The sequence below is a fragment of the Vicugna pacos genome, chromosome 11 (genome assembly GCF_048564905.1).
Source record: "Vicugna pacos chromosome 11, VicPac4, whole genome shotgun sequence".
In the NCBI taxonomy this organism is placed as follows: domain Eukaryota; kingdom Metazoa; phylum Chordata; class Mammalia; order Artiodactyla; family Camelidae; genus Vicugna; species Vicugna pacos.
In genome coordinates, this window is record NC_132997.1 from 44,808,029 (window position 1) to 44,833,405 (window position 25,377).

The following is a 25,377-nucleotide window of genomic DNA, read 5'->3' on the forward strand; positions in this document are numbered from 1 at the left end:
AATTGGAACAAAGCTGCCCTTCCTCAAAACAGTTTCCACCATCCACCAGAACTTATCTAATAAAGGCGTAATCTATGGAGACTACACTGCAAGTGCCCCCAACTTGTGCAGTGTGCAACGTGCACCATCACACACACCAGTCCCAGTAGATACAATGCATTGAGCCAGCACTGAAAAGATGGAGAGTTGGAGGCCTGGGGTTCAGGCAGGAAGAACAAACAGATAAAATCTAGTCTACAAAGGTAAAAACACAACAAAGCAGAAAACAACCGAAGCAGAGTGTTTAGGAACCCTCCTTGCCTATTTGGTGTGAGAAATCTAAATAAAATGAGCAGCGGCCTTATTAACTATAAGGAATCCTAAAAAGAAAAAGTAGCTGCTCAAAGTAAATAAACGAAATGCAAAAACACAAATCAACAAGCACCAGTTTTGAAAGACAAAGATTGGCCAGAAGTATAGAAAACCACCTCTGGCCTTGGAGCCTACTAAAACCTTGATTTTTTTTTTTAAAAGGGATCCTATATACTGAACAAAATTCCAGCAAGTGAATATAGCCAAGTGAAACCCATGTGCTGAAGAAACTGGAAGCACCTGGATAGCTGAGGGTTTCTATTCCATCATCCATCTATCCGAGTTTTACTGAACACCTTCTCTGCTCCAGGCTGTCTGGGGATGCAGGAATAGGACCCAGCTGGTACCCTCACACAGGGGACAGTCCAGTGGGGGACAATGCAGAGGGGGAGCACCTGAGAGGCCCCCAGGAGGAGGCAATGACAAAACTGAGCTTTGCAGGTAAGAAGGGGCTGGGAGACCACATGCCACTGTCCACATGATGTCCAAAGCCCTGTGGGCAGACGGCAAGCCCCTGTTCAACAAACGTGAGAACTTTGTGAGTAGAGGTGAGATAGACCACATTCAATCTTGGGGGGCTGGTGTGGGGAGCCTCACCTATTCTGGAGGTAAAAACGCTCAAACAGGCTTCCAAAAGAGTCCCAGCTAGAAGAGGCCTTGATGCACAGATTGGGAAAGCGAGGGCAGTGAAAGCCAGGACCTTGACTAGGTCGGGAAGCTGCTCCCTGGTCACGATGGGAAACAGATCTCCTTCCAGTGCCCAGTGCTGCCCTGGGGGCGCTATTCAGCCCAACATCAGACGTACACAGAGCGGTGATGGGCAGGGCATGCACATCTGGATGGCCACATGAGGCCCTGGCCACTGGGAACCACTGAGATACAGAGGGGGAGTTGCTTCTCCTCCACAACACCAGATTCTCATCCTTAAATATTTCAGGCTTTCCTTTCCTGAAAAAGATGTTCACAGGGACATCCCTCTGGCTGAGGCCTGTTTTTGCCTCCAGCTGGTGATCCTAAGTATTTTTTTATTGGGTACAAACTGCCTTCTTCCACCTCCCCTCTTGGCAACCCTGGGAGGTAGGTACTCTCCGCCCATTTTACAGATGAGCGAACAGACCCAAAGAGCTCCAGAGGCCCTCTCAACCTAGGTCCCCCTCTTTCTGGGCTTGATGGGAAAGACTGATCCACAGCTAAGTGCCAGGTGGGAGCCGGGGTTGGGTGGTGCAGGCTGAGTCCTCTGCCCGCTGAGCCCAATGGCAGGTGGGGATCTGGCTCAGGGTCAGGCCTTTGTGGGGCATCTTGGCTTCACTGTTCCAAGCCCTGCGTGGCCTGTGTGGAGCCCCCAGAACCACCCTGCTGGGGCGCTGCAGGGCCGTGGAAGGTGCCAGCAGCCAGGCCGTGGTTTTGAGCTTGGCTAACTCCTGGCTTCAAAGCCATGAAGTGGAGAGAGGAGAGTCATAGCAAGAAGGCACTGCCCACCCACTCACCCCGCAGCCTCGGGGGCCGCCCGGGGACTGCAGCCCCAGCCCTCTGCTCAGCACCGGGATGCGGAGCGCTGGCGGCCAGCAGAGGCGAGGCCCACCGGATGAACCCTGGCTCCAGCCACCTTCCAGGTGAGGGAAGGAAACCCAGGGGCTAGTGCAGGTTCAGACCAGAGTGAGCTGGCCTGGCCTCTCCCCACCAACCCACCTTCCTGCTGCACCTGCTGCCTCCTAGGAAGCAGGACTTCCCTCTTTGTCCCTCTACAAGTCACATGAATCCCAGTTTAGTTATTAAGGTCTCCTGGCTGCGGAAGCGCTGGGATTCCAGAGTGGCCTGACTCAGGCAGGTTATCCTTTCAGAGGAGAGAGATGAACAAAACGGGGAAATGGAGGCCCACAGAGGGCAAAGGGCCTACCTGTGGTGACGAGGCAGGACTGGAGGCACAGGAATAAGAAATGTTAGGGCTGAAATGACCTTAGAGAGCCAAGCAGTCCCAGTGCCTCCATGTCACTGACAGGTAAACTGAGGCCCAGGGATGGGAAAGGACCCGCCTAAAGTGACTTTGAATCAATAAAAATCCTAAGATGGTCATCCTGGGTTGATCCCCTGGGGCCAAGACAGAGCTGCCTGCTGTGACCCCAATCTCAAAAGTTACGGAAGTTGCAACACTTCCTTGTTTCCATAGTGATTAGCTACTGCTCCAGGAATACACTGAAATGTTTGTGTCCTATCCTCTGTGCCAGCCCTGGGCCAGCATGTGAGGACACAGAGCAGAAAGAGGGGGTGTGAAGGGAGGCACAGACTCAGCCCCCATTCCGGTTGATCCCAGGCAATGGAGGGCTAGAGGGGGAGGAACAGGAGAATTTTCAGTGAAAGAAGGAATCCCTTGTGTCTAAGAGTGTCAGGGGAGGGAGGCCAGAAGTGGCAGCTCTTGAGCTGGGCTCTTAGGGATGCATAGGAGTCCACCAGATAGAACTGGGGGAGGAAGTGACATAGGCGAAGGCCCAGTGGCTTGAGGGTGACAGCATGTTAGAAAATGACAGTGCATAGAGTAGAGGGCATGAAAACGTAGGAGATGAATGGAAGAGAATCAAGATGAAAACCAAATGCAGAATGGCATACTTACAAGTGTAGACTAGGGTATAAGGAATACCTCCTCATGCTTCTGTTTTTCCAACTGTCAAATGGGCATCTTATGACAGACTAGCTTATAGCTACACAGGAGGTGACAGGCACAAAAGGAAAAGTGCTCTGACCCACAGGACTCGGATATCTGGGCCAGCTCTCTAGCCCTAACCCCTCAGCTTACTTTGCAGAGGTAGGCAGGCATTCCCAATGGGCTTCTGGGCATAACCTTGGTCAACTTTCAAATACATCCAAGATCTGACTTTGTCTCACTTCTCCACTGACCACTCTGGTCAAAGCCACCAGCATCCTCATCTGCATTATTGTGAAAGCTGCCCGGGCTGGTCTCCTTGTTTCCACCCTTGTGCCCTACAGCCAATTCTCAGCTCACTGGCCAGAGGGATCTTAGAAGTTACACCAGGTAGTCTCGGTCCTTTAATTAAAATCCTCCAGTGGCTTCCGAATCACTAAGCATGAAGTCAGAAGCCCTTCCTGTGTTCCATAAGGCCCTCTGTGACCTGGTCTCTGAATGTCTTGCTAACTTCCTCTCTTATAATCCTCTCCTTCCCACTCATCCAGCTATACTGGCCTCCTTGCCTTTCTTAGAGCAGCCACAGGGCCTTTACACATGCTGTTCCCTCTGCCTGGAGTGCTCTTCTCCTTAAGGTTCATGGGGTTCACTCCCTTACCGCATTGAGGTACCTGCTCAAGTGTAGCCGCCTCAGAGAAGGCTTCCCTGATCACTCCATCCAAACAAGTCCAGTTCTCCCATTCATCTCCTTATATTATATTATCCTGATTTATTTCTTTTCAAAACACTTCTCATAACTCAGCATGACATCATACATTAAGTTGTAGACTTGCTGACTGTCTCACCCACGCGAATGTAAGCAAGGCCTCTATCAAGTTCACCACTATATCCCCAGAGCTCGGAAATAGTTCCTGGCACACAGTAAGTGCTCAGCAAAACTGATGAATGAATAAGTAATCCATCTTTCTTGGAGAGCTGGGCAAGGGGAGGCACAGAAAGATCCCAGGCCCTGCTGCCTCAGAGGCCAAATACTAGGGGCTCCAAATCAGCTAGGAAACCTTGTTCTCAGATTGCCAGGTGCTGCCCTCCCTGTGCACAGGCTCCCAGACCTAGAAGAGAAGCAGGGCCCGGCCTCAGGGCCTGAACAACTCCTGAAGGAAAAGCAATAGTTGCTATTTGTTACCAGTGTCCCTGTTTCAAACACACTAGGCCTGGGCAACCCAAGGAATCAGCCTCAAGGAGCAGGGGATGGAAGGAGGCCAGTCTGGCTAGGGTGGGAGGAGCTAGTATCTTGCTGGCTTTGCAGCCAGCTTCCTTCCCGTTCTGGGCCTCAGTTCCCTAGTCTGGGAAATGGGGATAAGACAGGAATAAGATAAGCTAGTGGCCCAGGTTGCTCCTGCTCCAACAGTCTGGGCATCTTTGGGTCTTCAGAGCCCCCAGGAGGGGTCACACCAGGTTGACTAGGGCCACAAATTCAACCCATAGTCCCAGGCCAGGGTAACATCCTGCAGCCAGTTAGACCAGACACCTGGGCAAGGGGCTCCTGGAGACCCTGTTTCCACCCAAGGTGACAGCTGGCAGAGTGCAGGACAGCCCTCTCTGAGCAGGAAGTGAAGGGGACAGCCCTACTTTAGGGCAGCAGCCCCTGGCTGGGGAAGCCTGTCTCCTGGAGACCCCAGGGAACACCCCCTGCCCCCCGGGCCCAGAGGTTCTGGTGAGCACAGCCAGAGGCACAAGGCCTAGGAACTTTGTGAGATGAGGATGGTAAGTCCCAGGTGAGCCAGACGCCATCACCACAGCCCTAGAGGGACCTCTCCCTGGGTCTCACACCAGCAAAGGGTTTCTGTCAAGCGACACGGTGGAGGCTGGGCACTGGCTAATGGTAGGGGTGCCTGGGTTTTAGCTCCAGCTCTGCCACGGACTTGCCCTGTGACCTTGGGAAGGCCTCTGTCCCCTCTGGGGTCAGACTCAGCAGCTAAATGAGAGGGTTTGGCCTGGATAATCTCCAAGGCCTTTCTGCGTTGACACTGTCATCACAGCACATGGTAATAAAACATTCCACTCCCCGACACTGTGGCACTGGACAGTATGCAAAGTGCTGGCCCTCCCCTCTGACTCTTGCAACAGCCCCAAGGGATACTGTTGGTGGAAGGCACTGCCAGAAGTTCTGACTCTCAAGCCAGTGCTCTCTGCAGACATCCCAGGTGTCTGGGGCCTCAGGACACTTAGGATGTCCCCTGACAGAATGGCAGGGAACAGAGTGGGGCAGAGAGGGGCTCAGTAAGGAGGCAGGTGGAGGGAACATTGCTCACAGCCCCCTATCTGCCCAGAAACAGACCCCAGTTCCAGTGATAGGTGAGCCATGGTGAAAGAGGCTAGAAAGATAGACAGTCTTCTCAAACCACTGGATATGTCTGCCCCTTGAAGAGCAGATGCCCGGGACTTTCTTTCTCTCAGACCCTGATGAGCCACTATTGGGACGTTCCCAACCTACTTCAATGTCTAATGACCTGTGTTAAACCATTTCCAGGTCAGGCCCAAGGTCTCCAAGCTATCCAGGCTCTTATCAGAGGCAGAGATAATGAGGAAGCCTGGGGATCAAAGAAAGCCACCTCTTCCAGGAAGCCCACTCTGCCCGCTCTAGCCTTAGACTCAGCCTAGCAAGGAAAAGTCTCTGGGAACACATCCATGACGTAGAGTAGAACGGACTTCACTGTATTCTGCATGGTCCTGAGATGAGAACTAGGGGGAGGCATCCTTCCCATCTTCACACAGGGTGGAACTTCCTAGGTGGAGGTTGCTGCTGGGAGGCAGGGAGTGGCCCGTCCCTGGAGGTGTGCAAGTCCGAAACAGATGCTGATCTGTGGGATGCTGCAAAGAGGCAGAAGTCATCTGTGTAACAAGGCATCAGATGAGGTGGTTGCCAAGCTCCCTTGCCGTCTCGAGAATCAAAGGTCCCGTGAATAATGGGAGTAGTAGTGTCCAGAGCCCCTGGGGGGAAGGTTAGAGGGACAGTCACACTGGCTGGACAATCACACCTCTAGGGAGCTGGCTAGGAGGGCAGCAGTCATCTGCAAGGCAGAGAACTGAGAATTCTGGGGCCCCCAAGGGTTCCAACCACCAAAGCATCTCCACTCCTTCTGCCTATCGAAATCAGCCCCGCAGACAAAGCACACGTAAAAATGAAAGTGTCAATCCAGGCTAGGGTGGGAGGAATCACAAAGCTGTCCTTTCGCAGGAAATAAATCAACGATGAAATCACAGCTTCACGGAAGCTCCTTTCACAGCCAGGCCCCATCACCAAACACTAGGCAAGAAATCACACCTGAGGTTTCCTTTCCTTTTCCAGGATCAGAAGCACAAAGAGGTCTTGGAGCTCAGGGGGGCTGGGCAAACCCGGTAAGCAGGCTGAGGGCCAAGGAGTCCCCTGACTCGCTCCCTGACAGCCACAAAGCCCACTCCTCAGAATCCCACGAAGTCAGGGGCAGGAGGACTGTGAGCCAGAGAGGCAAAGTGACACGTCCACGGTCACAGAGCCGGCCTGCCAGCATGGGAAACCAGCTCAGGCCCAGGGCTCTCCCCAGCGTCCCAGGCTGCCTCCCTGACAGCAGCACGACACCCCCAGCCAACAACTCACAGCTGATTCATGCCGGCAAGGCATGCTGAAGACACAAAGCCCTCCCCTGCAGATAAATGCCATCGGGCCGCTCGGTCTAGGAAGAGGAAACACCAACCAGGGCGGGAGAAACAGGCAGTGCGGCCAGCAGGGCTGAAACTGGCCTCCTGACCCCGAGCTGGTAAGCCCTAAACCACTCCTGCCCAGCCTTCCTAGAAGAGGCAGTGGGCGGGGACTTCCTCCCTTTACCCTGATCCCTAGCTCTTTCGGGGGACATCGAATCCTGGTGCTCGGAGGATGAGACAGAAGACTCTCAGCAGTGAGGTCAGCTGGCACAAGAGGCCACCCCCTAGGGCCGCCCCAGCCCCGTGCCAGGCCTTGTGTCCCTGGGGGCCTATCACTGTTAGTGACCTTGGTCAGGTCCCTTCCCCTCCCTCAGCCTTGGTTTCCTCACCAGCCCAACGTCAAGCTGGATTAGAAGCAAAGTTTTAAAAGCAAGTCCCTCCATGACTAGGATGGTGACACACCACTGAGTGGGAATCAGAGGATTTGTGGGCAGGAGGCAGGGAAAGATGACCCAGCCGTCATGTTTGCTCCAGGGCCAGGGTGATTTTAGACCCTTGGATGAAGGCTGTGGTTCTTACACTGCTTTCAGGTGTCCGGACTCACTGAAGGATCAGAACAAAGCTGGGGACAGTTTTTCCAGAAAAATACCTAATGGCAAAGGTGTGCATGCAGGCTCACGGCCCCTATAGGTCAGGTATGAGGCTCTTCCTCCCTCACAGCCGGCAGGGCTTTCAGGCTGATCTCTAGGGATGTGGCAGGGGTCCCACCCCTCTGCCAAGCTGGCCTTGGTTTCGGGCCTGCCCAACCACAAACGGATTTGTGGTCTGGTCACAATAAAAGGAAAGGAGGCCCACAAAAGTGACAGAGACCTGCAGGCTTGAAGAGGGTAGAAGTCAGGTAAAGCCTGAAGGCCAAGAAGGCAGGCTGGCGGGGGTTCTGAACACCAGGAAGCTGTCCCCATCCTCTCCGCCATGGGCACCCCCGTGGGGAAGGCAGTTCTTCTGCAGGGAGACCATCATAGACGCCACAGCTGTAAGGGACCATCTAGCCCCGCCGTCCCCAGGATGTCCACTGGTGTCTTCCATAGTCATTCTGCATTAAAAAGGGAGGTGGGAGGAGTGTCCTCTAGCTTGGAAACCCTGCGGGAAGCAAAGGGGCTAGCAATTTCCCAGGAGAGGGAGGGTGAGCTCTGCCATCCCTCCTTCTGTGGACTGGTGGTCCCCGAGAACCCATTTTGGGAACCCTTGATGTGGTCTCAGCTCATGATATTCAGAGGAGGAAACGGGCTCAGCGGGGTCTGTGACTGGCCTAAGGCCCCATAGTCAGTTACCATTCACAGCCATTCTGCAAGATAGTTTACAGTTGACAAGCCCCAGTCCTTTCATTCTCTCCTTTTCTCCTCACTGGAAGAGCTATGAGGGAAGTATTAGCATCACTCGTGAAAAAAATAAGGCTCGGAGGCAGGAACCCAGACGTAAACCTCCACCTTCTGAACATCTCTCCAACGGGAATGGGCTCCCCCAATAGGATGAATGAAAATCTACGTGAGTTGTCACCAGGGCCTCTCCGAGATGCCCTCTCAGCCCCTCCTGCTACAAAGGGGAGACTGTGAACAATGGCAGGGGGCTGGGAGTCAGGAAGCCAGGATCCCAAGCCTGGCTTTGTTGGTTCTGAGGTACCAGGTAACCTTGGGCCACCCCCCTACCAGTCTCCTCATCGGTCCGCTGGAGGTAAGGCAGTGCAAACAGGTGGCCAGAGGTCACGGGAGCAACATCACGACAATGACTGAGGCTGCTGTTTCTTGGGTACTTACTATGTGCCAGGCCCTGCATGCACTCCATCTTCTCAACCTAAGGGGAAGTGAGCCTGATTTGCAGATGTGCAGCTGCCCAAAGGCATAGATGTCATAGAGGGTGGGGTGAGAATTGAGCCCAGGCAGTCTAAGAGTCTAAAACAAATTAGTTGCCCAAGATATGCCAGCTATTATGGTATTTATGGAAGACTCTGGTTAGTTGTTTTAAAGGTGTAAACAGCAGAAGCTGTTTACCCCAAAACACGACAACAATAGAAAATTCCACACCTCCCCACCCAGAACACTTAGTCCCCCTCAGGGAGACACCCTGGTGCAGGGGATCCATCTCACTGTGTGACATGTCCCTTTACCTCTCTGAGCTTTGGGTTTTCCCACTGCAAAACAAGAAGGTGGGACAGAGAGCCTGGAAGGGCCCTCCCCACTTGCAAATGCCAAGTAAGGATTTCAGAAGGTCTCTGTGCCCCATCTGTCCCTCAGCCAGTCTGAGTCGGGTGCCAGGTTTCCCAGCTTTGACCAGGGAGCAGGATGGGAGTTTGGACGAGAGCCTGTGCACAGGGTGAGGTCCAGGCACCTGGCATCTCCTCCCCCATCCTGAGGTGACACAGGTGACTCCCAGGGTGGAGCAAGAAAGCTCCCTCCCTGCTTCTCCATCCACAGAGGAAGTGTTAGCAGGAACAAGGCAGCAGGCCATTAGTCCTACAGAGGACAAAAGTCAGCACTCAGAGGGCTGGGTGGAGCTGGGGGACAGGGAGAGGAAGCCACCCATCTTCTTTGGCTAAACAGGCGTGGGCAGATGAAAAGTCTTATACCCTCCCTAGAGGTTTCTGTTTTACTTCCCTCAAATCTACAATGCAACCAATCTATTATTACCTTTCAAGAAACATGCTGCTGGTTTGGGGTGCAATGCCCATCCTCCCCCAGCTGCATAGGATCTGGGGGTATGACTGAAAATGTCTCATCCTTATTCTTTACCCCGAGAGCTCAGAGATGAACCCTGTCCTCCCCAGCTTCATCTAGCCCTTCCCCAGTCAAAGATGGGGCAGCATTCATTTCAGAGCTCCAAAGGCCGGCTAACAGGGCTGCACCAGGCCAACAAAAGGTGCTCGATAAATGTTTAATGAACTAATGGGCTAGAGAGATGGGGTTCCAGGCCTGGCTCTGCCTGTAATTCACTGCTGCCTTTGGATACAGCCAAGTGTTTCTTTCCATAGTTGGGTTTCCTGGGCCGGAAAGAAAAAAAAGTCAGACCAGGTAACCCTGACAGCTCGTCAATTCTATACCACATGCTTATAGGTGCAACCCACAAGCAGGGACCTTCCAGAGTAGGAGGAGGTTTCAAACATCCCTCCCACTGCTCCAGAGTGAAGAGGAGGACAGGATGTGGGAACCTCCCAGGCAGGGGTTCTGAAGCCATCACAGCTGCCCGCCCCGCTCCCCTGCAAGTGCCAACTTCTGTGGGTGAATGACTGGAGTTGTTGGGAAGTAAGAATGCGGGCAGGGTAGGAGAAAGGATAAAAAGTGGGTGCGTTTTCCATTTCAGCCAGACACCAAAATAATTTCAAAATAATTTTAGAAGAGCCATTGAAAGTACAAACTGTTTGTATTTTGACAACCACCCCCCCCACCAGAATAGTTCTGTCCTTTTCTGGCAAAGCTATAATCTGCAGTGAAGTGGACCCTCCAAGAGATCAAGAATCTGGGACAGACTGGTGGGAGAAGAGGGAGAAAGCCCCCATGTCTGGGAGCCCTGGGAGAGGCAGGCCTGAGTCCTCAGCAGACACCCCTGTCAGCAGAGGAAATGGCACTGTGTGTGTGTTGGGGGGGGATCATGCCAACTGGGGAGCAGGCTTTGGGACAAATGAATCCCTCCAGCTGCTATCTCTGGGAGCAGACTTTTCTGGAGGGTGGGCTAGCCCCTGGACAATTCCCAGATCTGCCCTGAAGTTTACAGTACAAAGATCACAAAGCCAGAACACAAGTCCCTGCCACCCTGCTACTACCAGCCATCCAAGTCCTAGGCCAGTCCCTACCCCTCTGCAGGCCTCAGTTTCCCCATTTGTACAGTGAAAGGTTTGAGCTGGATGATCTCTAAGCCCACAAAGCTATGGAAAAGCACAACACCTACATCACTCAGGCCCCCACCCGGGAGACCTGGGAAGGGAGACCCTAGTCCCCAGCCGGCTGTCTCAGGCCGGGGCCTGGGGCCGAGGGAGTCCTCACACCGTCTGTCCTCAACAGCCTGTCGCGGCTGAAACCTTCGAGTGGTTACAATTACAGCCGGGCTAACAGGATTAGGGGAGCATTGAAATCTAAGAAATCTAATTAGCTCAGACACCCCAGCCTCCCCCAGCACGATCCTGCAGTAACCCTGGCAGCTGGGCCTGACAGGCGGGGCACAGGGCCCCCCTGGGCTACAGTCATTACCTGTGCAGGTGTGCCAGGCTGGGCCAGGCTTCCTGGAGAGATGCCAGCTCAGCTTGCCTGGCTGCTCCCTGCTCTGGACCCCACCACCTGCAGCCTTGTCCTGGGGTGGCACTCAGATGAGCCCCAGAAAACCCTGGTGCAGGGGTGTGGCCAGCGATGTCAAGGGCAGAAGGCATCCAAGGGCCCCCACAGGGCGGCTACCCCACACGGCCTAGGGACTGACTCAGCCCAAGGAGGGGCAGGCTGAGTCAACGTCTGTATCTATAGAAACCATCACAGCCCAGGGAAGATCCTTGGTCTGCACAGGGACCTGGGGCCTCGAAACATCTCTGCTTCCTGCTTCAGGGCCAGGGATAGGGTGAAGCCCCCTGCACAGACACATGTGCCCCGGGCAGTCATGGCAGGATTTGGGGCTCAGAGCAAGCTCTGGCTGTAAGACTCTGTGCCAAAAGAAAGGGGTGCAGTTGCTCAGGGTGTGGGCCTTGTGCTACCAAACAGAGGGGGCAGGTGAGGCTCCCACCATGACCCTTCCTGGGCACAGCTTTTCCTGCTTAACCTCAGTCCCTGATTCCCCATTCTCGGGGTCTGTGTGGATTCCTGCACAGTGTTCGTGCCTGGTTGGAGACTGGACAGGCAGCAGCACAGGGGATGTTAAGGCCTGGGGTTGAGTCTTGGCTGAGCCACAGGTCGTCTCACCTCCTTGAACCTCAGTTTTCCTCTGTGCTAAATGGGGCTAATTACAGTTAGCACCTAGCTTCCGCTGCTGTTACTGGAATTAAGCAAAGTTGGAGAGCGCTTCTCAATCCACCAAGCGCCATACAAAGGCAAGGGGCTGCGGTTATCACTGTCAGCATGCGCCCCATGGCAGGCAGCCAGCTGCCAGTGGTTAATTATTTATTTGGACCGATCTTCCTGCCCTTGCTGGACTATAAGCTCCTGAGGAACAGGAACTGTCTTACACATTTCAGGGTCTCTCACAGGCCACAGTCCTCACACTGCGGACTCTCAGGAAGTATCTCTGGTATCAGTGCTGGGCCCCTGACCGCCCCCACCCACCGCTATGCTATGTATCTCCTTCCTTCCCCTCATACCCAATCCAAAGAGAGGAAGTGCCAAGAGGCAAACCTAGCACACAAAGACAGATGACAGTGAGCCCCTCAGGCAGACCCTCCCTGACTCCCCACAGGTCACTCCCAATACCAGCTGGAAGCAGCCATTTGAAGGGTGTCCTCCCATCCTACAGGAATGTGGCCTGCCTGGGCACTGGTACGGAATCTTTGATCATTCAAGAAAGTACAAGACCTCAAGCCCAGAGTGAGGGTCGGGAGGGGTTGATTTCTAGAAGGCCTGCTGTGCAGCAGAGCATGCCAACAGTCAGAGCTGTCCACTGAAGGCAGAAGCTGCCTGGAGGTGGTGAGCACCCTGTTGCAGGGAGCATGCAAGCGAAGGCTGGATGATAAGCTGCCAGGGAGATAGGCTTGGATGGGAGAGCAGGTTCTGGAAAATGCTTCTAGCACCTCCGATCCAACCCCTTTGTGCTCCATCCATTCTGTGCCCAGAGCCTGCCAGGCCTTCAGAGGACACATACCCAGGGATCTCATGCCCACATCTGCCTCATCCTCACAGCAACCAAGTGGGATTGGGGGGGGGTGTTCTGCTCTTGGACCTATTTTACAGATGGAGAGACTGAGGCCCCACAGAGTGAAGCTATCAGCCCACAGCAGTCAGCCAGTGAGAGCTTCCTGACACCTCTCCCCTAACTCCTCAGGTAATAGGAACACTCGAATAATCACGACTGGTTTCTGGACTTTTTCTTCAGAGCCTGTGCTTGGGACTGGTTTTCCCAGCTCCTTTCATGCTCCCTTCATCCTCCCTGAGGGCAGGGTCCAACCTCAGAATCACACTCCGAGCTTCCAGCCCAGGCAATCTCTGCCTCCCCTCATCCTCAGAGTAGAGCTCTGGGGACAAAGAGCCCCTCTCCTCAGAGGGCGTGGACAGAGGCCACTGCGTCCTGCTGAGAGGTCAGAGCAGTCACCAGGCAAGGTTGCAGCAGGGTTCAGGGTAATTACAGCAGCTCGGCCTTTGTTGTCCACACAAAACCTAAGGAACCTCAAAGACGAGGCGGTGATAGGAGCCAGGCAAGGGCCCTGGGGAACAAAGTTATGAATGAAAACGTATGGGATTCAGTCAGGACCTGGCAGGCCCTGCTTCCTGGTTCCGTGACAGAGTGCCCAGAGAAGCTTCCGGAAATTAACCTATTGGTGCCCAAATTTCTTGCAGCAACATCTCACCCTGAGACTGGGGTCACAGCTGCCTGTTGGATGCTGATGAAGGCCAGAGAACTCAGTTTCTGTGGCTGCACACAGATTCTCTTGTGACAAAACTCTCAGGACACAAGAGGCCTCCAAGTGTCTTCCCTCCTTATCCACCCCCATCTCTGTCGATCAGGAAAAAAGCGAAGTCTGCAGCTCTTAGTTGGGTCCTTCCCTCTGCAATGTTTCATTAATGGTGGACACCTGTCCTAGGCTGGGGCACATCTCTAGGGGACAGGGATGGAGCTAATGCTAATTTACTGTTGCTAGGGGAGTGTGTGTGTGAGAAACCCCACAGTCTCGGGACCTTTCTTTGCTCCTGGCTGAGAAAGGAATGAGGCTCCTCCTTCTCTCTCTTTCCTTCGGAGGAAAAAGGGACATTTTGTCCCCATCAAGAAGCCAGGAATCCTTTTTTTTGCAGGGACTACTTATCAAAGTTTCCCATAAGTCCAGCAATTTCTTATTGCCAACTCTTCTCTGTGAGCCATACCCTGAATGCCTCAAAACCCCAATCCAAAAACTATTTAAAATGCTTGAAAACTCCCTACTGCTCTCCACGCACTCCCCTGCCCCCGCCAAAAGTCACTGCCACCAACTCTGAGTAGTCTAAAGTTTTGAGATTTACCTGTGAAAACAGCACTTCGTAACCTCATGACTTGGGACAAGGAGATGCTTCTGTCCTTTTGGGAAAAACAAAACCTAATCGAAAATGTAAAACTCAGAAGAAAACACCACTGCCCTCCAAATGCATCCCCTTGGCCCCAAAGTCACACGTGCTCCGTGCTCCATGGCAGATACAGCTTTCAATGTGTCTTTTGTTTGACGCTGGTGCTTCAGCATCTTCAGCCTGACGGGAGGAGGTCAGCACAAGGCTTGGGGCATTCATGAATCACACCTTGAGGGCCAGGCAGCCAGCAAGTGAGGGGCCAGGAATTCCCCCTACTCTGGACCCCTCAAAAAGCAGCCAGGACAGAGAAAGTCAAAGGCTTGCTCCCTCCTCTAAACTTCCCAGAGAGCTTAGAAGCAACTTTTAAACTCCCAGGACCATAATACAAATGCCAGCAAAGGCCAGCAAGAATTCATCACCAGCCAGGGTGCCCAGTCTCCAGCTACAGCACCTGCCTCTTTATCTCTACCTTCAAGAAACAATAATAAGCAAACCCAGGCACCTTTGGGAACAGCCTCTGGCCTCCTGCCCTGCCCTGTGTAACCAGCCTGTCCTCACACCCACGAGGGAGGAGGAGACGAGGGCACTGGTTAACCCTCTGGTCTACCAGGCCCTGTTCCCGGGGTTGCAGCACGAAGACAAACTGTTGCTCAAGAAAATCCTCCAGAAAACCCTTGGCACCAGGAGGCATCTCTGGGCAGCTCCTGCCCATTGCCCAGTCAGGGATTTCCAGAGGCAGCTTCCCCCTGCCCTTTTAAATCTGTGGGGTTGGGCCCTACTCTCCCATGCCCTGGGCTGTCCACCCAGGGGGCTCCAAATGGCCATGGCCAAGCAGGGAGGAAGAAAAGGCTGGCCGAGCAGTGCCCTCACCCTGCCAGCCCAGCCGCCAGCTTCTTGGAAGACCTCTGAGAGAACATTTGTTTGGGCTGCCAAGTTAAATCTTCCTCCCTCATGTCAGGGCATTGGAAAAGCAGTCAAGGGAGAGAAGGGGGGAGAGCAGGGGGAAGGAGCAGCGGGAGGGAGGGAGGAGGGAGGGAGGCAGGCGGGCAGGCTCTCAGAGCCCCAGTTACTCCGGCACTGCCTGCCCAGGAAGCTTGCGGCTCCCAGGCAGGCGCAGCTGGGACTCCGGACACCCAAGCAGGGGCCAGGCCACCAGGCCACCAGGCCTCCAGGGTCAGGCGCAGGGTGCCAGGCGCCCTGGGCCCCTGCCCAGGGAGAGGCCCTCGCTCTGTGCCCCGCCGGAGGAGCGAGGAGGGAAGGGAAGGCAAGGGAGGAAAAAGTTTGCGGCAGGTAGAGGGGTAGGGCTGGGCGGCCCTGCAGTCGGGCTGCCCCCGGGGAGGGGTAGGGGGCCCGCGCCGGCTGCCCTGGCGCGCACCCGCCCGCCCGCCCTCCTGCTCGGGTTGTTTACATTCCTGGAGTGTCTTTTAAACCCCGGGCTGAGGCCGGCTCCCGGCCTTCTCCGGCGGCTCCGGGGCAGTCTCCCGTGAAAATCTGCTGGCGCACAATGGCCAGGAAGGCGGCCGCCCCTCGCCCGCGCCCCCGCTGCTCCCGGGCGGGGAGCCTACCCTCCGCACCGCGCCCTCTCCTCGCCCGGCTGGCTTCCTGGACAGATGTCCCCGGCGAGGGGGCGACGCGCGCCTGCTGCCCGCGCCCCAGACGCCGAGGCCGCGATCCCCACTCTTTTCTCCCCAGCCCAGACGCCAGGAATGTGAAACAAGCTTCCAGAACCCGCCCCCCACCCCAGCTTCAGCCCGGGCTAGGCCCCCCAACCTCCGCCCGGGTCGGCCTTCCACTCTCTCGGGGCCGCCGCCGCCGGAGACTGAGAGGAAGAAAGAACACGGGGAAATTACTTTCGTATTTGCAACGCGCGCGCGCGCACACACGCACATCTTCTCCCGGGCTCCTCTCTTGGCTGGGGCAGCCCCATCCAGGCTTTGGCCTTAACTACCCTCAGGCTTCTTAAGACCTACAGGAAGCCCCTACACACACCTCTTGGCGTTCCCCGCTAGTACCTTGCGCTGCGTCTCCCTGGGCAATTCACACACAAACAACTTAACCGCGCCCCCATTTACAGAAGTGTGTGTTTTCCCTGGAAATTCAGATGCACAACTTAACCATCCCTTGCCACCCCGAAACCCGGCGCCTTCCTTGGCGGTTCTCCTACACACGGGCGCACAACTTCGCGTCTTTCCAAAGGAGACGAGGGAGAACCGAGGTGATCCTACCCTGGTCCTTCCCTTCCTCCCTCCCTCTTTTCCTTCCCGAATCCTGGTCCTGCCTGGCCCCCGGGTGTATGGAACCAAAGCTGGAGGCGCGCCGGCAGGAGGCGGGCACCAGGTCCGCGCGCGCACAACTGCACTCACGCCCCGCACGCCCGATGAGCCCCGGCCTCCGCGCGCAGATCAAGCCGGCTCCGCGCAGCCCGGCGTTAGCCGGTCGCCTGGGCCTCGGCCCCTGGCCGCCGAGGGGAGCGGAGCAGAGCCCGGCCGCCGGTCGGTTGTCTACCTCTCCAAGTCCCTACAGACATTTAAATGGAAAAGACCCAGCATCCAACACCCCGCGCTCGCACCCCGAAAGTCCACGGGGAGCGGGAGGAAGGCCTGGGGCCAGCGGGCTCCCGGGTCTGGCCCCAAACTTACCCGGCGCTGCGAGCGCCGCTGCCGCCGCTGGAGGACGCGCCGCTGCCGCCGCCGCCGCCGCCGCTCCGGGGCAGGGCCGGCTTGAGCCGGGAGGAGCTGCGAGGGCGCCGAGATCGGCTCCGCGCCGGCTCCTGCTCCGCGCCGACCGGGGCTGGGGTCACCGCGCTGCGCGGGAGCTGCTCGATCGCTCGCCCGATCGCTGCTCGCCCGCCCGCCGCCTGGCCGCTCGCTCTCCCAGGCGCCCGCCGCCGCTCGCTTTTTTAATGTCCACAGACAGTGAAAAGGAACTCGGCGTTAGGGGGTGAGTAAGTGAATCAACTCGCCCGGAGCCGAGCAAGTTGAAGTGTCAGATTACATTGGCTATTCTATTTCCAAAGGGCCCCGCGCCGCCGGCCGGCCACAAAAGCCGGTGCGGAACTACGGATGGAGCGGAGCGGAGCGGCGCGGCGCCACCGCCGCCGCCGCCACCAGCGCTCTGCTCCACTTGCCGAACGCTCTCTGCGCTCTCACCGCTCCCTCTGTCTCTCCTTTTCGCCTCTTTCTCTCCCTCGCCTTTTCTTTTGCTCCCTTTCTTCCTAGCTTTTCGGTCTGGGCGCTCTCCAAGCTTTCCCCTCTATGGTTCTGATGGGCTTAGCGTGTCATCCCAGCCGCTATCCCTCCTACCCCTCTACCCACCTACTGTCCTACCCTCCCCTACAACTCACCTCGTCTCCCCTCTCTTCACTGCTCCCTGGCTGCCGCCCCCGCCCTTCGACCCCCATCCCCAGCCGCTTTGGCAAGTTTGGCGATAGAAATGCTGAGCCTAGGATGGGATCATACTAGGGAGGGGTCTAAAATCACCTGTCTCACCAGAGTGTCCCCTCTTCGCTCGTACACCCCCGACTGAAGTGCGCTCGGGGCTGCAAAAGCTGTCAGGTACCCGAACTGGGGCTGAGCGAGTTGCTAACGAGATCGCCAAAGCCTTCCGCTGGAGGAGGCTTTGGGGTTGTTCCCAAAGCCCAGGGGCGGGTGGGGCGAGCAGAGGACTTCCCCTTCACCCCAACTACAGGCCATGTTGGAGGTGGCTGGAGCCATGGGTAGAAGCAGTGCACATGGTCTGTCCCTGGCACCCTGCGCGGTCCAGGAGCGCGTGGATTCACGAGGCCCGGCGGGGAGCTTCCAAGGGCCCAGTGCGCGTGGGCGGGTGGGGGCAGCGGAATCCCGGCGCAGGGTTGGGCACTGTCCCAGGGGCCTCAGAGCGATGGCACTCACAAGGCGCAGGTGGTGCGCCCTATAGCAGGGTTCCCATGGCAGACCCACCCCCGAGAGCATCTAAGTGCGCGCCCACTTTGGCTCGCGTCCGCTGCCCCTCACGCGGAAACTCCTACACAAACCGCACACACATTCGCGCCCACACTCAGTATTACAAACACGCTTCTACACGCACACGCACCCCCGCACACGTACACTTTCCATCACACACATGCCCGCGTACGCAGCAAGCATACACACATACACATCACTGTACAAACCCACATACACTCAAAAAATATTTCCCTGTTCACTAAATCTTCACATTCACGTACACATACAAACACATCTCCCCCCTAGTCTCTTCCACACCCCTTCTTCAAGCCCCCCTACTCATAATTTGCGGTACCCTCAGTCCCAAATAACAATCAGCGCCCGCGCAGCAGGGGTTAGACACACGCGCGCGCACGCACGCAAGCACTCCCCTCCCGGCACAAGCCAGGGAGGCTTCGGCCCGAAGCCCGCTTCGGATTCCAGGTGTGGCGGCGGCTCCGCGCTCCGTGTTTTGCAGTTCACCGCGGTGTCGGAGGCGAGGCGAGGAAGGGAGCTGGAATAACAAAGGCAAGTTGGGGAGAGCGCAAGGGGGCGCAGCCCCGGCCGGGCCGTGGGGGGAGCCTTGCTCGGCCCGGGCTTTGGAGGCTGCAGGGTCTCGGGCGCCAGAAGCCGGAGGTGCGGAGGGAGGGTGGGGGTCGAGGGGCGGGACCGCGGCGTGACGTCAGAGAACAATGACACCGCCGGGGGGCGGGCACCCGGAGGCAGCCGGGGCGGGGGTCTCCCCAGGGCCTGAGACTAGCAGAAGACATCCTGGCCCCGCCAGGGCTGCTGCCTGATTGACGAGGGCCGCTTGGGAGCGCGGACGTGCCACGCAGACTTGAGGATCGCCCCTGGCCTGGGCAGTGATCAGCGCGGACCCTGGGCCAACGCGGGAGCCTGTCGGCTTCCTATCCCCCTCAACCCCCATTTTAGAACATCCTTCAGAGGGCATCTCTGACCTCGGCTTGAACTCCTTCAGGGCCGGCGAGATCACTCCTTCCACCACCGGAGGGAGAGGAGGCAAAATGAATTTGCCAGCCCTGAATTCATTCTCAAAGCTACACTGTTCTGACAGCCAGCAAACTCAGCCTGGATTCCTGAGAGCTCAGAGGACTGCAGCTCAGGTCCACAGGGGCTGGGGGACTGAGGGAGGATGCTGGGAGCCTGCTTGATTTTCCCATGGGAAATTCTGCCTCGCTAAGCCATTAGGTGCAAGGGAAGGCACTCCTTTATGGGCCTCAGTCTTTGGACCTGTCACATGGACTGTTACTACGCTGCTACTTTGCTGCTGCTCCTGCACAGGTGGCAGCTGAGCATCCCTGGGGAGTGTGGATGGTAGGAAAGCCTTCCAGATTTCAAGGGACATGAGGCAGGATCCTAACACGTTCTTGTGGAAGGGAGTTCGGACCCCTCATCCTCAGGGTGGCCCAGGTTCATTAAGTAAGGATATGGGGATAGCCTTAGGAACCCTTGAAAGCCTGACCCAGGGCTGAAAGGTGGGAATTCAGCTTGCTGAAAGTAGCTGGAGCCATGGCTGCCCTCTTCCTATCCACATCCCACCCCCAAGGATCTATAGCATTGCAGCAGCCAGAAAGTCATCCCCACCCCAGGTCCAAAATCTTAGGACAGAGTTTTTGGGTGTTTGAGGACCTTGAGAGCAATCCAGCCCCAGCCGAAAACTAGACCAGTCAATTCCTGTTGCCTTGATGACCACCTCTGTCAGGATGTTCAGTTCTCTTAGCATTTCTGCCCAAATCTCTCAGCGAGAAGGAATAGCCACCTTCAGGAAGTGTAGGATGCGGATAAACTTGGGGGTAACCACTCATGTTCAAAAGCTCCTGTCCAGAAGACACCCCCCAACACACACACCTTCTTTGCCAGTTCCTTTTGCATCTAGAAACTAGGAAGTGGCTGCAGAGGGCAGAGGAGCCAAGCCCAACACACAGAGCAGACCCAAGTCTCTGTAGCAAGGAGCCAGGGGGTAATTTCAGCTCTTCCCAGCTGGGCAAGCATGGCGCTTGATGCCAGCAAGTCCAAGAACTCTCACCTGGGCCCTGAGTCTGCCTGGCCTCCAGGGGACGCTGGGTTCCAGGCCTTGGGACTCAGTCTTTGCTGTCTCTATTCCACTTTCAGAGAAATTACAAGGCAGGTTGGATCCTTGTGGGGTCTTGGAAGAAGCTGACTTACTTAGTGCCTACTGTGTGCTGGGTGTTGTGCTGAGGGCCTCTTAGGTATTAGTTTATTGACTCCTCACATTGCCTTGAGTTTGTGCTGTTACCATTCTCCCTTCAGAGAAAACTGAGCTGTGAGTGACTTGTCCAATGTGAACTGGATTCAAACTCAGGTCCTCATTAACAAAGTTTCCTGCTGGTCCCTGAGCCCCAGCCCTGCATCCTCATCCCTGGATTCTCTGTGTATCCCTCAGCAAGTAGCTAGCCCTCTCTGGGCCTTTGTAAACCAAGGGCAAGTTTTCATGGTGGTGATCAGGCCTCTTAGGGGATTGTGTGTCCTGAGCCCCTATCCTCTTGGCCTTGGCTTCTGTGAAGCTGGAGGTCTGGGGCGAAGCAGAGAGGATAGTGCTTTCCCTCCCCACCCACTGGGGGCTGGAAGGTCGATGTTGCTCAGCCAATGCAGGCCCATAAATCACCTGGCTCCAGAGGTGGCTTCAGGTCCATCAGGAGGGTGCGGGCTGCACAGGACCTGCCTATGGGCACCAAATGGGGGGCACAGCCCATACCCACCTTCAGAGCAGACTTAAGTGCTATTAATTTCCTCACCCTCCACCCTCTGGGGAACCATCAGGAGGAAAAGAAGGCCATTGCTCAGGCCTGGGTAAGGGGTTCTGGTGGCCAGGAGGAAGGTAGTAGTGGGAAGTTTTAGGTCCTGTGCAGGGTGTGGTGACTGTGGTCCCCTCATGCAGGTGGCCCTCAGTGGGCTGGGGGTGGGCACCTGTAGGGCTGAATTCCTAACTTCTCCACTCTCCACCCTCCACTCCCCCAAAAGGGAGCCAGAGGGCTAAAGGGGCAGGAAGAAGATCACATTTATTGAGTGCTTACTGTACCACAAGCACTTGGGAAATACTCTCTCATTGCATCCTCTCTACAAGCCAGAAGGTGTAATTTGCCCCCAGAGAAAGAGGCTCAGAGAGATTAAATGACCTGCTTAGGACCTCACAGCTACTCAGAAGAGGGGCTGTATTGGGCCTCAGGGTTGAGAATGGGGACTTGTCTTCATCTCATCACCGGGCTGTGGTGCAGACAAGGTGACCTTCTGGGTGCTTTGAGGTGGAGTAAAGACTCTCACTTACCTGTCAGAGAATAATCGGACCCCTCCCATGGCAATGGGCTGTACCTTCAGCCTTCACACCTTAGTTGGATCCAGAAGGCATTTGGTTCCTGCTCAGCTCTTGAGGCCTGTGCCTCCAGGGGTGGGTGGTCAGGTCCTGCAGAGAGCAGATGTGCTTTTCACTACATCAGTCTCCCTTGGTCTGCCTCCTCTCCTGTATTCCTATCATCCAGCCCCTCTCCATCCTCTGAGGTCATATCATCCCAGCCTCCAGACCTTGACTCACCCCCCCACCAACACCGCCCAGGACCCTTCCACCAGGCATGTTATTGTCTCAGTTTCCATGATGGAGCTCTGCCCCGTGGATCCAGACCCAGCTTCACCACTGCCCACTTCTTCCAATCGGAGTCCCCAGAGAGTAAACTGGGAGCCTGCCTCAGGAGCTGGGACACCTCCACACCCAGCCCACCACTGCCCGACTTGCTTTGTGGCTTGAGCACATCCCAGACTCCGTGTCTCTGTTTCCCCATCTGCCAGATGAGAGAGAATGGGATACAAAGGGGACATGAAATGGTACTTTTGCCTCTGATTGTTCTGTAATTCTGTAGGTCTTGGCCTTCCACCATTGGACTGAGCTACAGTACACTTTAGAGTCTGGGAGTGGTGGTGGCTGCTTTGGGGAGTACTTTCAGAGGACCCCTTTTGGCCAGGTAGGGATAAGGAAATATATGCATATGGAGGGAGCTGTACAGGACTGCAACTGTCCAGGACTGAATAGGTAGCAATCTTAACACCTCCCTTTGTGGGGTACTTCTCACCCTCTGAGCCTCACAATGGCCCTTTTATGGGTGACTCAACTGAGCTTCAGATGGAGGTGGTGGCTTTCCCATCGCCACACAGCTGGGAAGTGTCAGAACCAGAACCGGAACCAGGTCTCTTAATCCTTCACCTGCACCAGTGCTGTCGGAGGAGTGATCTGGGAGCTAATATGTCCGGCACTGCTTGGGGGAACTCTGGGGCAAGCAACCAGAGGAGAGTCAAGCTTCCTATCTCCTTCCTGACAGCTCCTGAACCCTGACAGCACTGGACTCTGGCACTTGATGGGGAGGGAGAGGATCTCAGAGCCTCAACAACCCCCCTCCTCCCCTGGACAGCAGGTGTCCAGCCTCAAGGCACATACCCCTTGCCTGACCCTGTCATGTAGCCACGCTGGGTGGCTTCCAGAATTGTAATCATTATATACATACTCTCCTCCTCGTGCTCTTCCAGCCTCCCGGAACACACCCGTTCCAGCCTTCCAGGCCACATCTATAGCCACCTGCTGGGAAGCCTCTTCTGATAACTCCAGTGGATGTGCTGTCTGCCTGGTCTCAACCTCATTCACTGCTGTCCTCAAATCATCATCATCATAGCAGTAACTTTATGTGCCAGGCACTGCGTATAAACCCTTCTAATCCTCACAGGAGCTGATTATTAGTGTTAACTTCTCCATTTCACAGATGAGGAAACCAAGACACAGGGAATTTCCTTTGCCCAGAGTGACACCTCATCAGTCAGGGCGCTTATGTGGTGTGCACCCCTCCCCGCCACCCCAGAGACTGCAGGCTGTCAGATCTGTAGGATGGCTCACTGCTTTATTCCATCACTCAGCATAGCGCCTGAGCGGCTGACAGGTAGGCACGTGTTGCAAGAGATGCAGCAGGCATGCAAAGGTGAACCAGACTCAGCCCTCTAGGAGCCCACAGGCTAGCAGGACAGACCACCCACACCAAACGCCACTCTTAAGAGTCTGAGGGAAAGACAGTACTTGGCATTGAGTGGGGCCTGGAAAGCAGGCTCCACTGGGGGCTGCAGGGAGACCACAGATCCGAGAAAGGTATGGACCTGCTCAAGGTCACATAGTAAGTTTGAGGCAGCAGTGGGGCTGCGACCTTGGTCTCTCAGTGTGACGTGCCTTCTTGCCCCTTGCTGCCAGCTGTGGGGCCCCTGTGTCTGTGCTTTTTCAAGGACACATGGTCTCAGATGCTTCCACGATGCTAAGCTGTTCAGTGAGTGGCTCTGGTCCCTCTCTCCCCTCTATTAAAAAAAATTTTTTTTAAAGAAAGAAAGAAAGAAATCCAGGCATTGTTCCTGACTGCAGCTGGTGCCAACTAGAATCCTGCCGAACAGAATGGAGCCGAGAGCCCTGCCGCCCAGGGCCCTGGCTGCTGACACAGGGCCTTTCTATTTCGCTTCCCACTAGGGGCCCAGGCTGACACTGCGGCCCCTCCACAGGCACCCTCTCCACCTGCCTCCCTGGCCCCCACACTGAGCCTCCCGCTGTCCTCACCCTCTTTGCGAAAATCAGCTGCCACTTGGGAGGGCTGTAGGGGCACTGCCACCCTGTGCCTCCTCCCTCACCCATCCCCAGCCTGGGGGAAGGTAGGCCTCCCTCCCTGCCAGCCTGTTCCCCCACCCTACCAGGAGGGCCTGTGGATGCCTGTCTGGGAGAGTGGCAAAAATCCTTCCTCTATGGAATCATTTGGAACATTGGTTTGATTTCAGAACATACCAGGATTTTCTATCCCCATCCACAACCTGACTTGGCAGGTGCCAGTCATCAGCTCACCCAGTAAGACAGTAAGGACGGTGTAGGGGGGCAGGTGACAAACAGCTCTGCAGAGACACAAAACTCATTTTTAAAGTCACTGGTTCAGCTGCTCCCTCTGCTCCAAGAGACTTGGGCTTAGAAGAAAAGGGCTTCTCCAAATCCTTACTGTCCTCATTTCATCCACCCCTTCCTGCCCTCTTAGAACCTTGCGCTGTGTTTTGCAAAGCCTTCGCCCCCACTCCCTGCAAAAGTTGATCTGGCCCAGATTACCCCAATTGGCAGCCCTAAGAGAACAGCAGCCTGGTCACCAATCAGTGTCCACTGGAATCCCTTGGACTTAACCTGACCACCCAAGCCAGCTTTCTAGTCTCCTTCTGGTGGGTACAGCACTTTAGAGTTTGTAAGGAGCACTTTCTGTCTCACCTGAGTGCCACAACAGCCCCAGGAGGCAGGTAGAGATTGTACCACCCACTTGGCAGAGGACTAAACTAAGGAGGCCCGGTGGCTTGGCCAAGATCATACAGGAAGGGGCAGAGTTGGTGTTCAAAACCTGGTCTGTTGATTCCCTGCCACTAAGCAGGATTGGGGATCTGAGGGGTCATGGCTTAAGACGATGGCATTCCCAAATCTACAGACACAGCCAGGATCCCAGACACAATAATGCTTTCAGCAAATATTTATTGAGATCCTGCTGTATGCCTGGCACAAAACTAGGCACTGGAGAGCCTGTGCCGAACAGTGAGCAAAACAGATGCGGTTCGTGTTGTCACAGAGGATATATTCTGGTGGAGGAGACAGACCCTAGGCAAACTGTGCAGGAAAAGCTCCCTGTCCCCACCACCCTGGCCCATGTGCCCTGGAAGGAACCCTGGCTGGGAGGATGGAGACACGGATTCTAGTCCCATTGTTGTCCCTGACTCCCCTGTGATGTTGGACAAGGTTTTCCATCTGTGAAATCTGCAAGCATGTGGCTCCTCACGCCTTAATCCCAGCCTCCAGGTCAAGTAGTTAATAATTTCCTGGCATAAATAATTACCCTGCTTAATTTTTTTCTTTAACCTGACTTTTCGTAGGCTCTGGAGCCAGAAAGGGGCTTCTGATATCATCTGATGGGAGTCCCATCACCCCTCGGCCTCATTCTTGCCAAGAGGTGACTGTCTCTGCTTGCACCCTTCAGGAAATGGAAAGCTTGCTCCCTCACATAGCAGAGGATGCCCAGTGCTGTGCTGGTGAATGTTTAACAGCTGGCTCTGCAAAGTGGGGAAAACCTGATTTGTAGTATTTGCTGATTTCCCACGGTGTAAAATGCTCCCACCACGGCCCATCTCAGGTTGCCATCTTAACGTCAACCAGGTCCACAGTTCCTGAAAACTTAACAGTAGGTTCCTGTGAGCCAGTCCAAGCCAGCTCCAGCACAGCACTGCCCCACCCCACAGAGAAGCCCTGTCCAGCTTTGCTTGTGGGGAAGTGCTTCCTGTTATTGAGCAAAACATCTAATTGTCAGGAACTCCAGCCTGGAAGTGCTGAGCTACTTCTTTGGGGTGTCACAGGACAAGGGGGACCTTTGGCCCTGTGAAGCCCTCCAGAGAATTGGAGGAATTGACCCTGTCTACCCATGAGAGGGATAGTTCCTGGGCCAAGTGGGGTCAGGAT

At 55.6% G+C, this 25,377-nt stretch overlaps 1 protein-coding gene and 2 long non-coding RNA genes across 6 annotated transcripts in view; 2 read left to right on the forward strand and 1 right to left on the reverse strand.

Moving 5' to 3' along the window:
• Positions 1-16,859, reverse strand: part of ZMIZ1 (zinc finger MIZ-type containing 1) — a 228,178-nt gene extending 211,319 nt beyond the window's left edge. For all 4 annotated transcript variants that reach the window (XM_072971228.1, XM_072971227.1, XM_072971229.1 and 1 more), the window contains exon 1: positions 16,527-16,859. The gene's annotated coding sequence lies outside the window, so the exon portion shown is untranslated. The remainder of the gene's footprint in view (positions 1-16,526) is intronic.
• On the forward strand, positions 532-13,382 carry LOC140699785 (uncharacterized). The gene is made up of 4 exons (XR_012078023.1): positions 532-792; positions 6,339-6,388; positions 6,679-6,786; positions 13,189-13,382. It is a non-coding gene; the product is annotated as an uncharacterized lncRNA (long non-coding RNA).
• A 1,707-nt stretch (positions 16,860-18,566) lies between the features above and the next one.
• On the forward strand, positions 18,567-22,594 carry LOC140699300 (uncharacterized). The gene is made up of 2 exons (XR_012077349.1): positions 18,567-18,973; positions 22,404-22,594. It is a non-coding gene; the product is annotated as an uncharacterized lncRNA (long non-coding RNA).
• Positions 22,595-25,377: the final 2,783 nt, after the last annotated feature.